The sequence below is a fragment of the Pogona vitticeps genome, chromosome 4, assembly GCF_051106095.1.
Source record: "Pogona vitticeps strain Pit_001003342236 chromosome 4, PviZW2.1, whole genome shotgun sequence".
NCBI classification, from domain to species: domain Eukaryota; kingdom Metazoa; phylum Chordata; class Lepidosauria; order Squamata; family Agamidae; genus Pogona; species Pogona vitticeps.
This window is the reverse complement of record NC_135786.1, coordinates 28306172-28317383: the sequence shown is the minus strand read 5'-3', so window position 1 is coordinate 28317383 and position 11212 is coordinate 28306172. Positions and strand designations below refer to the sequence as shown.

The window sequence follows — 11212 nt, the reverse complement described above, 5'->3', positions numbered from 1 at the left end:
ATTCCCTTAGCCTGCCTTAAGGGAGCCCAGACTGCCTTTTGCAAAGATGGCAGCTGCAGCTTCCCGGTGGCCATTTTGGAAACCCGACGATCAGCTGTTTTGATCATCGTAATGCGAATAATCGGTTCCCGAAGCAGGGAACCAATCGTCGCAAAGCGGATTTTGCCCATTAAAACATCATTTTTTGATTGTAATAGCGATCACAAAAACATCGTAGTGAGGCGGATTCGTCGTCAAGCGGGGTAATCATTAAGCAGGGCACCATTGTACCTGGTGGGAGCTTTCCTGGGGGTGTCCTCTTTGTGACTATATAACTCAAAGGTCCATTACCCAATGTTCACAAAACTTTCAGGAGTTTTAGAAACGTATCTGAGGAAGCTTCCCTGCAAATCTGGCATCTCTAGATGCTTAGGGGCCAGTTGTATAGATGTTTAAAGCAAAGACAAATTATTGAAGAATATTCATATTCATTGAGTCGTTAACCTTGACAAATCAAAATGAATTGCCATTTTTTTATTTGTCCCCATCTCAACTTGAAACCAATTCTTGCAGATACAGGGGTCCTACTGTACTGGCTTTCTTTGCAGGTCTAATTACATAGATAGGCATAATAAAGGAGATTGAACCATTAGAAGGAAAACATTGTAAAAAAAAGGAAATATGCATTTTCTTGAACTTTTGCTTTAATTATCACTACATGGGGCTAGTCTATAAACAAAGCACCTAGCAAATGTGACTAACCCAGCCAAATGGGATATGGGTACCTGTACTTAAAAAATTGGCACTGTAACATGGGGCTTGCCCACGTTCATCTACAATCATCTTAGGTTGACTTATAGCAGTATCATCACAACTGTAGAGCTGTATTGAGTACAACCACTGCTAAAGCAAAAAATTACAGCTAAAGCACCCTAAGAGGTGGCCACTAGATATTGGCATGAACCAAAAAAATGAACCAGGAAACTTGTCAAAAATCACTGAATCGTTGGTTCATGTCAGTTCAGGTTGGTTTAAACCAGAGAACCTGAACCTTCCCTAACCAATGAACTTTTGTGCAATTTCACAAACTTCCTAGTTCATTGTCCTCACCTCCACAGCCTGCCCCCTGCCCTCTCCCCACTGTCCAATTGTTCCCTACCTTTTACTGCCCCTGCCTCCTCCACCACCATTGCCATCCTGACAGGAAGATGGCCTGCGGGAGCCAGTTGCCTCTCAAGATGGTGGCAGCGGAGGCAGTGACAGGAAAAGGTAGGGAGGCAATGGAGCAGTGGGAAGAGTTGGGGACAGGCTGTGGGGATGGTAAGACAGCTGGACTTTTTTTTTTTTTTTTAAAGTCAGCCCCTGGACTGTCTAACAAACTGAATTAACCAATGAACCAATCCGTGGTTCATGGACTTCCATGAACCAAGACAAACCATAATGTAGCTGGATCATGCCCATCTCTAATGGCCACTCAACTTTGTCTAAGTAGCTTCCATGATGGAGAGTCCACCACAATGAACCCTGTGGCTCAGTGATTAAACTGCAGCACTGCAGACAAGCCTCTGCTCATGACATGAGCTTGATCATGATGGGTTCAGGTAGCTGGCTCAAGGTTGACCCAGCCTTCTATCCTTCCGACACCGGTAAAATGGGTTCCCAGCCTGCCGGGGGGCAAGTTGTTGTTTTCATAATTATGTTGTAAACTGCCCAGAGAGTGCTCTAGCACACATTACCTGATATCATATACATATATGTTGCTCATGAGGTTCTAAATTTAAATGTTTTCTCATCAAAACACTTCTAACTATAACAAAAATTCCTCTTAAATTTGGAATGAAAACTGCCTCTTAAAAATTTTCACTCTATGGCCAGAGAAATTTCTCCAAGTAAGGGAGAGATTATCCAAACATTTCACTGGGATGTTGCTTATCATTTGCAATGGCAATATTATTCCTTCTTTGTTTTTAATCTGCTAATGTTACTTCTTTGTAGGTATATACAGTATAAGAGATAGCATAGACAATAGAAACTGTTGGCAGTTTGCCATTTTGCATTTTCCATAGTGCCCCAAATATGGAACTATTCCAGGGAAAGAGGGAGGGGGGAAGATAGATAGTGTGCATACATTCATATTCCCCACATTGTCTTTTTTTAAAAAAAGGAAAATAAGAAAAAGAAAAATCTCAGAACTTTTAAAAGAAAGAATGCCTTCTAAGACTTAGTTCAGAAGATTTTCAATAATGTAGTAAATATGCAAGGGAATATTCATACATTGCATCCCCTACAATAGTCTCAAGTGGTACAGTCCAGTAGGAAGCACATCACAAGCAACTTGGGTCAGAAACAGATGTGAGAGATAGCCCATAAATACAGCTGAACAGAAGGTAAGCTGAAAGCATTATGATATTTCAGAGAAGCAGTCTTTCCACTTTGTGAAGTCAGACTTCAAAAGAATTCCATGTTTAAGTCCCGAAGACCAACCACCAAATGATGCAAGTTAATTTATATTACCCTGAAGGTCAAAAGACCTCATGCTGTGTTACTCAGATCCCCATATTATTTAAGAATTTACCTCTTCCAGTCATGGGCTACCTCTAACATCTCTTTTTACCATAATTTTCTGTCTCGACAAGACAGAAAGCGAAAACTAGAAATGCTTGTCTGTCAGGGGTTATCATAGATTTGTGGTAACCTCTGACAGGCAAACACCTCTGTGAATGCTTGTGTTACTGTTAGCCCATAGCCATATGGGCAAGCTGAACTGCTCCTTCTTTATTGGTGGGAATTTATGGACATGGGCAATTTCATGTGACCATTTCACTGGATACTCAGCTGATCTCTTTCAACCAAATCCTGCTGGTGTAGGTTACACTGTGGATCTCCAGTGATGTTGTCAGCTGCAGCTAAGCAATGGCTCTTCCAAGAAATTAAAAGCTTTCCCTTCCCCCACACCCTAGGGATCCCCTTCATCATGAGGGAGCCTTCAAGAGCCACAAAAGAGGAGGGGGGAATTTGAAAGCCAGAAAAATGTCACTGTGAATGTGTTAAATTCATTCAACCTAGATTATCAATATGCCACTTAATTGTGCGAACTGGCCTTAAAAATTTTGCTTTCATTAGTAATATATATAGACTAAGGCATATCTATATCTATCTATATATCTATATCGTGAGATCAAATCCTTCAAGGTGTGTTCTCCTGTGTTCAGACAACACAAAGACTGTTATGTCGTTGATTTCCCATGCACACCCTTTGAGTCCTGAAATCTCAGACTTTCAGTGTACAACACAGCTATGCATGAACACACTTTTGACTAATCTCAGCACATAAACACTCGGGGGCTCCAGACGCTTGGAGAAATAAACACACTGACTCAGTATTAATATTTTATTGCAACACACTAAAGTTAAACCTCACTGATCCAGAGTGACCTGCAACCACTCAAGAAAATGTTTCTTTTCTTTTTTAAATAATTTAGCTCTTTATGAGGGAACAAACTAAAACAGAACTGGTCCCCAGCATGGCAGACATAATGCAGATAAGCAGAACAACCTTAGCCATAGCAATGTTCCTTGTTTACAGAGATGCTACTTTTAGAGGGTTAATGGAGGACTCTTGCCTTTTGTTTTTTTAGGGGCGAGATGGTAGAGATGTTGTGAAATAATGTATTTACTTATTCCATACAGGAAGACAATGCTTCAAATAGTTAACAAAATTCATTCAATAAAACATTGCCTGCTAGCAATTATTAGGGTCAGTTATAGCAAAGGCAAGTTGTAGGTAAAGTTAAAATCTACTACAATTCAAAACAAAATCTAACAAGAGATTTGACTTCACAAAAAAGCAGAACAAACCCACAGTTATTCTCTTTTTCTTATTTCATTTAATGCCTGTGCCTTGCCCCCATGATGAGAACCAGAGAAACACAGCAGGACCTTGAGGCTTAAGGTGGTGCCCTGAGACCAGTCAAGCTGCGTTCTACAACAAGAAGTGTACAAATTAGCTCTTAAAGATGCAGGTACTTACCCCCAATCCCAAAAAATAGCCCTGTGGAATATGTCTTTATTTTTATTGTACATTTAGATAAACAAAATCCTGCAGTGTCTGTAATATCTGTCTAAGTCAAGGTGATGGAGCTGTGGCCTCACCAGATTCTGGACTGTAGTTCCCATATCTATGGCCATTGATTTTGCTGGTTGGAGATAAGGAAAGATAGAGTCCAGGAGATGGACAGCCACATCTTCCCCACCATGGATGTGCATGAACTGTGGGGGAGGAGAGGCAATGAGCAGACCTCCTTTTCCAATTAATAACATGGAGATACATTGTAATACTTGATTGAATCAGATATCCCATTCTTTTACATATCGGTTAGTCCTCTTGCTCCTTCTCTTCAGTATTCCAGCATGGTTCTAACATGGTTCCTTCACATCTCCAAGTGTGGCTCATGAGCCAATGCTTCAAACATTGTTACAGGCATCCCATCACCTATCCAACCTAGATGAAAGACATGCTAATTCCTTACAGAACAGCACACACATGTGACCTTCAAAACCTTCACAGTCGGCTGTTCGGCCCCTTATACCCTGGAGAAGCATTGTTTTTTTCCCCAAGGGTGTCCCATCTAAGACCAGTGCTAGGCAAACAGGGACAACCATGCTTTGTAGTAGGTAGAATACCAAATAAATGCAAACCCTTTACTGGGCACATGGCTACTGCTCCTTTATTAAATGTGCACAATCATCCACTTCTGAGCCATGGGAAAATCAAACAGAATGAAATGCAGGAAAGTAGTCTACTTCTATTGCCTGCACTGAAGAATGAGCAGATCGTTAGACTGCGAGCCTCAATTTAGCTGTGATCCTGTGCCATAGGATATTTAGTCTGAAATGTAACTCAGACTTAGAGGAATGCAGTAGTGTTCCTGAATATCTGCATCTACATTAGACAACACTGATGCTCTGCATTGACTTCAGCTGCAGAGCACCAGGTCCTAAATGAATTGTGCCTGCAGGAGTTTCTTTTTGAGTCATTCTCTGGATATAATCATATCTTGCAGAACACACAGACACCAGATCTCTCTTTGGCTGTGAAAGTATATTAAAAAGTTGACTCCTGTGAGTCCAGCTGTGTGGGGAGAGTTCCTGACTAATTTTTATAAATCCCTCTGGTGTCTCACCAGTAGCTGGCAGACATAGCAGTCATTTGCATGGACAAATGTTTCCTAAGTACTGTACTTAGATCTTTAATCTTCCATGCTTTCCAGTTAAGTAATGTTTGGACTTCAGATTGGCCAGGATGAAAGGGCAGTCTATTAACTGCTTTGAATATTGCACAAGGTAACTCTGATTAAAAAAACCCAGAGAGATGGGAAACAGTTGTTTTTTTTTTTTTTTAATGGACAACTCTCAGAATCCCACAGTCAGGTGGCCATGTTGGCTGTACAAGTCTGGGAGATGAAGTTCAAGAAAACCACATGTTCTCCATCTCTGAGTTTATGTATGTGGCAATTGTGTGATTGCACTGGCATGTCTTCCCTTTCTTGTTTGTTTTTTAAATAAAGTCTTTGAAGAAGTCCTTCAGTTTGCCTCCTTTTGTAAAATATGTCCTTTACTTTCTTTTGATTTTAGTGTCTGCTAAGCATTCTGGGAATGGCACATAAAGGGTGCTACCTAATTGTAACACAGAGATTGACTACTAAGATATACAAGAAGGAAGACAAAGAGGAGGAAGACGTGGAGTTCTTTAGAGAGACATTTATCACAACTGACCACAAAAGAGAACAATCTCAAGATACATACTGCCATATTCTCATGTTAGAATCATAAAATTGTGGACCTGGAAGGGTCACTGATCCATGCAGAAGCAAGAAATCCACTGCTAAAGCAACCCTGGTGAGTAGCCATCCAATGAAGCAGAATCCACCATTTCCTGAAGCAGTTTGTTCCACTATCAAGTTGCTTCTACTGCCAGGATGTTCTTCCTAATGTTTAGCTGATATCACCTCTCTTGTAATTTAGATCCATTACTTCCTCTACTACCCTCTAGAGCTAGAGACAAGTTTGCATCATCTTCCACATGGAAGCCCCTCAAATATTTGATGACAGGTATCATGTCACCTCTTAGTCTTCTCTTGTCTAGACCAACATGCCCAATTCCCTCAACCATTTTTTATAGGGCTTGGTTTCCAAATCTTTTATATGCTGACCATCTGCCTATGGAAATGTTCCAGCTTCTCAATATTCTCCTTAAACTGGGGTGGCCATAATTGGACACAGTATTCCAACTGAGGTCTGAATGAAGCAGTTAGACTGTGACTATTGCTTCCATTGTTTAAAATACATAATTATTCAAAATATAGCAATGTAACCCCACATAATCTTGAGTTCTCTGTGTCATCAAATTGGAACCAACCTACAGTGACCCTAATAGGGTTTTCAAGGTAAGTGAAATGTTGTGTTTATTGTTTAAATTTTATGTTGGAAGCCGCCTAGAGTGGTCCATTGGTCCAGATAGGCGGGGTACAAATCAAATAAGTAAATAAGTAAATAAGTAAATAAGTAAATAAGTAAATAAGTAAATAAATAAATAAATAAATAAATAAATAAATAAATAAATAAATAAATAAATATTTAAGGAATGTTTGAACTCTGTTATCCAGAGTCCTAGTCCATCACTATCCACTGCAACACACTGGGAATCCATATATCCTTACCACAGTTCCAATATTTATTGAGTTTATTTTATTTATTGAATTTATATGCCACCCACTCTACCCAGAGGTCTCTGGGCAATAGTGCATACTACTGGGAACTATTAGAGGATATAGTACAGTAAAATTTAGCCCTCCTATTGGGGACTGTGTGTGAAGGGGAAGTAAATTAAAATTACTACAATGTGGTTTTAATCACACTTCAGCTTCTCTAGAGGAACCAACCAACACACTTAAGAACTGGGGCTTTTCTAGAACTGCCATTGGTTTCAAACTCATTGAATTCTACAAGGAAATGAAGCGTTTCATAGACAGTGATCACATCTATCCACCATTGCTGACTTATTCCAAAGCTTGAAATATGTTACTTTTAAAAAGCAAAGTAGGAAACCACCTTGTATTTTGTCAGGTCATTGGTTCATCTAGCCCAGTGCTGTTGACTGCGATTGCCAGGGATTTTCCTGAGTTTTAGGCAGAATGCTTTCGGGAGCCCTACCTGGAGAAGTGGTTGAGGGAAACTGGGACATTTTACATTACAAAGCAGGGGCTCAACTACTGCGCTACCGTATCTCCCCACATCATTCTAGTCTACACTAGAACTGATAATTCATGTATGAGTTTTGCAAACATATCATGCATAACAGGTGGTGAAACTTCCTGCCACCTCCACCTCTGCCACCATAATCAGAGACATCAAGACAGCTTCCCTTCCAGGAGCCAAGCCTACTGCCTCTGCGCAAGCATCTTCAGCCCAGCTGATCAGGGTGATCAGCTGGTGTCAGATGCATATGTACAGGCAGCACCCAGGCTCCTGAAAGGGAAGCCAGTTGCTGCCTTCTGTGCATGCACCCACCTCCCAGTTGATCAGGGTGATCAGTAGGGGGTTAGGCACCTGCACAGAAGCAGTGCCTGGGCTCCTGAAAGGGAAGTCAGTCACTGCCTCCTGCATATGTGCCTGCCTCTCAACTGATAAGGATGCTTGCCCCCCCATCTGAGTGAGTTGAATGTCATTGCTATGATTCTGTGAAAGATCCTCCACCAGTGTCACCTTCCACTATTGCTGCCGCCCAGTAGGTGCCTTCCAAGAGTTCTCTGCCCCCATCACCATTGGGACTGTCCATACTCTTCTGCTGAGGTGACTGTTAATCCTGAAGAGTGTAGGTGTATTGAGTCTGGTGTCTCAGCTTTGACTCGTCTGCATTGGGTGACCTTTCTAGGAGCCCAGACTCATAACAGACAGCATAGCATAGCTCTCAGCTGCACAGACACACTCAAACCTTTTCACCATGTTAAAGTTATCCAAGAGGGAGAGAGACGATAATGCTTGGAAAAAGGCAACAGGGAGGCAGCAGGAAAAGAGAAAGACCAAGTAAGAGATAGATTGACTCAGTACAGGAAACCACAGGCTTGTGCTTGCAAAAGCTGAGCAGGCTGTTGATGCCAGAACCTTTTGGAGATCACTGATGCATAGGATTGCTGTACATCAGAAGCAGTTTGACAGTACATGTCAACAAGACATGGCTAGGGCTCATTGGAAGGTCTCCTTCATGACAGTTGTGGCAGGAAAGAAGCCATTCTTTGATGCCACCATTGCATCTGCACAGAATCACCAGCAGATCTCTTTCAAGAGCCTATTATAGTGTGGTCATTATGTTATACAATCGGTATTATAGTGTGGTCATTATGTTATACAATCAGTTTAGGAATAAATCCTATTCTGCTCTTATGCCTACATGCCCATTCTCTGTCATATGGTTTTCTTGTTCTTGTGCAGCAAAAATGCATTACAGTGGAAATATTTTGAAAAGGAAAAGAATTGGAGGCCAAGAGAAGAAACGTCTGTTAGCATATGCCAGGTACAGATCAAAGAAAGAATGAGCACAACCAATGTCACCCCATGAGAAAAGACACGGTACATCAGAAGTGGAGCAGAAAAAGAGAGCCAACCAGCGTAAGCATTAGATACAAATACTGCATTAGCTTGAGACAAAATAAGCAGCCAATAGAACTATACATAAATGTTGTTCTTTAATTTTTCAACATTTGATTTCCTATCTGTATTGCTCAGTGTCATTATGAGACGGCAGTGTTGAGCAAATTTTAGACTTCCTAGGTATTTCACCTTCTTAACAAGAATTCCAGAGCTAGGTGCAAAAGTAAATACTATATTTAGAAGTAAATACTTTTCAGCCTAGAAATTTGTTTGGTGTGTCAGAAGTGTTCTCAATTGTTCCAGAAATAAATCCAGTCATCATTAGCTCAAGCTTTTATAGATTCAAGAGTATGGTTTCAGAACAGAGGGAGACCTACTGCCACCCCCTCCAATAAGAATCTTTCTTACTTTCTTTATAAGAGTGCTCACTCTCTTTTTTTTTGGCTTTGTTTTGTTTTTAAATCTGAGCAATCATCTAACAAGCCTGTTGTCCATGTCTGAGTATAGCTTCCACTGTCCAAAGGCCTTACATTGTAGCAACAAAGGCCTTTGTATATGGAGAAGCTGATTACATATACTCCAGTGGAGTTGCCAAGTTTTGCATAGGAGGGAGAATATTGGCATTCCAAGCTGTAAGGAATGGAGTTCTCCTCCCACTAGCCCCGTCCTTTCCTGCTACTCCTCCACCCCAATTGCAGCTAAATGGTAGGCTTGTTCTTCTCACATGGGTCCCCTCTCCCTTTGTAAACATTAAATTCCTTAAACAAATATGGCAAGGGACACATATTTTTAAAGGCCTGTGTTTATTAAAAGAGAGCAAGCCAATCCTCATGTTTATGTGCAGTAGGGTGTGTCAACTTCAGAGCCAACCTCACTAATGAAATTCATGTGTTTCCACCTTCCAGCTGGAAGGGAGAAGGGAGGGAGAATGAGAAGAAGAAAAAGAAGTTTAAAAAAAAAAGAAGTCCAACTCGAGCAACCCCCATCATTATGTGGTTGCATGACAAGCTGGAAGGGTTTTTTTGCAGCCATTTTGCTGAAATGGGAGGGGTGGAATGAAAAAGTAAAGCTGGACTACAAGCTCTGAGTGAACTAGAGAAACAGAGGGAAATATTCTCCTCTTCAATTAGAGTAATTAAAAAGTAGTAAAAATAAGCCACCCGAGAGAGAGTCTAGCCAAAACACAGCCTTAATGCACAGTTATGGTTTTGAAGAGTCTGCTGTGGGCCCTTAACCATGTGTTGGCACAAGTTCCTCATGTCTGCCTCTGACATTAAACAGACCCCACCGCAAGAATGAGGACGGGGCAGTGGTTGGATCTTGCACAGGTATTCAGCATAACCAAAAGTAGAGCAGCTAAGGCATACGGCATTTATCGCAGAGACTTGCCAAATGCCACTTAACTGAGGCTTGGTAGCTCCAAGCTATAGTTTTATGTTTAGCACACCAAGTATTTTCAAGGAATTATTTTGGAAAGCCATTTCAGCTCTGATTGATTATAGGAAGTTTCCAAACTCCTTTTTAGGGTACAAACACCGACCCCTACAATTTGTTGTAGCTAAGGCCAGTACGGACAGCATACACACTGAGGGTGAGATGGGGTAAAATCTAGTTGTCACTCATTTTCAATGTATATAAACTGCTCAGTGATTTTTTAAAAATGTTGGGAAATGGTACAGGCAAAGGAGGAGGACCTGACCAAGATGGTTGGAAATCAATTAAGTACCTTTCCCTGACTTGGAATATGAATCAAATGGAGCACTTCCTCTTCCTTTTTTTTTTTCCTTTTTTATATATTTATTTAGAAACAGGGATAAAGGGTACAAAAAGAAAGAGGGGATAGAGAAGGAAAAATGATTTTGGGGGATAGGAGAGCATAAAGTATAACATCATCCAATCAATTCATATTACTAATACATATCAACTTCCTCTTCCTAACCCTTTAAGAGACCCTCTCTGCACCCAGAAACTTGCTGTGTCCTATTAAGAAGAAGATGACTTGTGTCCAAAGCATAGACCTCAAACCCACAGGGATGTCCTCTGTCATCTGATAGAAAAAACCCCCAGAAGAATCAGATATTTCTTCTTCTGCTATTTAATGGTGGAACATGGCTGATGTCCCTATTACCAACACTTACAGATGGCTTGTAATCAGAGAAAGATCTGGAGAGAAAAGAAAAAGGAGAGAAAGTGAGGAGAAGGAGGAAAGGAGAGTTATTTATAAATGACCCACTAAATTACATGATCACAAAAAAGACTGTAAGTCTTTTAAGACTGAATTCCACAAATTATGATTCCTCCAGTTACCAGCCACAATACCCTTAATCTCCATGAGACCTTAAAAAAGGCTCTCTTTCCTTCCTGTACTTCCAGTAGTTCTCTACCTTGAGTCCACAGATGTTCTTGGACTGCAACTCCCAGAAATACTGGCCAGCAGCACAGGTAGTGGTGAAGGATTCTCACAGTTTTAGTTCAAGAACATCTGGGGATCCAAGGCTGAGAACCACAGCTTTTGGTTTAGATTACTGATGGGCATGAACTGGTTGATCCCAGTTCATAAAGGTGTCAGGACAGACACAGCTGT

General features: G+C 40.9%; 1 long non-coding RNA gene across 1 annotated transcript; it reads left to right on the top strand.

Annotated features, from left to right (window-relative positions):
- Positions 1 to 290: 290 nt before the first annotated feature.
- On the top strand, positions 291 to 8601 carry LOC144588987 (uncharacterized). The gene is made up of 2 exons (XR_013544791.1): positions 291 to 4001; positions 5614 to 8601. It is a non-coding gene; the product is annotated as an uncharacterized LOC144588987 (long non-coding RNA).
- The last annotated feature ends 2611 nt before the right edge of the window (positions 8602 to 11212 follow it).